Raw genomic sequence first — 1,200 nt, forward strand, 5'->3', positions numbered from 1 at the left:
TAACTCTGTAATGGTCTAGTATATACCATAATTGTGTTATTATAACTCTGTAATGGTCTAGTATATACCATAATTGTGCAATTCTAACTCTGTAATGGTCTAATATACTTCTTTTTCTATAAATTTTAGTTAATTTTGTTGTCACCAAAAGCATATTTCCTGATGTCGTCAACTCATACAGCCAAGTAAACGCCCCCCTGTACCTAACGACAAAAGATACCATCGAGAAGGACGAGAAAGTAAGTTTTACGACAATTTTTATAACTTTCGGTTTTAAATTCTCGGTCTTTGGTATAAGATAAACGTTCATGAATTCCACGAGAGCTATACACAAATATTCCATTCGGTTAACGTTATCATTACAATTCACTTTACTTACTTTTCGGTGGCCAAATTTAGTTATTTAGGGTTAGTATACACGTGTGTGTGATTGGATACTTTTAAAGAAGAGAAGGACGACATCCCAAATTCTTTATTTGATTTGTTACAAACGTGAAAGTGTTATAAAATAAAAACAGTGTGAAAGATTTATCTTCTCCAAAATTCGAACAAGCTTCTGATTTTGACTGCTGGTTAACTTTCGTTCTTGGAGCTTCTGTTTAAAAGAAAAGTGATTTTTCTTTTGTCTTTTTAGAGTTTTCGTTTTTATGGAGACAGCCTTTCCTGACTAGAGTTTATTAGATCTAAATCTGATGAATTATTCATGGTGTAATAGACAGAAATAAGGAATTATTCACACTCTCATAGAAATATATAATGAATTATTCATGCTCTAATAGAAATATATAATAAATTATTCATACTTTAATAGACAATAAAAGGAATTATTTATGCTCTAATAAATATATATAATGAATTATTCATACTTTAATAAACAATAAAAGGAATTATTTATGCTCTAATAAATATATATAATGAATTATTCATACTTTAATAGACAATAAAAGGAATTATTTATGCTCTAATAAATATATATAATGAATTATTCATACTTTAATAGACAATAAAAGGAATTATTTATGCTCTAATAAATATATATAATGAATTATTCATACTTTAATAAACAATAAAAGGAATTATTTATGCTCTAATAAATATATATAATGAATTATTCATACTTTAATAAACAATAAAAGGAATTATTTATGCTCTAATAAATATATATAATGAATTATTCATACTTTAATAAACAATAAAAGG

Source organism: Limulus polyphemus, unplaced genomic scaffold, assembly GCF_000517525.1.
Source record: "Limulus polyphemus unplaced genomic scaffold, Limulus_polyphemus-2.1.2 Scaffold2571, whole genome shotgun sequence".
NCBI classification, from domain to species: Eukaryota; Metazoa; Arthropoda; class Merostomata; order Xiphosura; family Limulidae; genus Limulus; species Limulus polyphemus.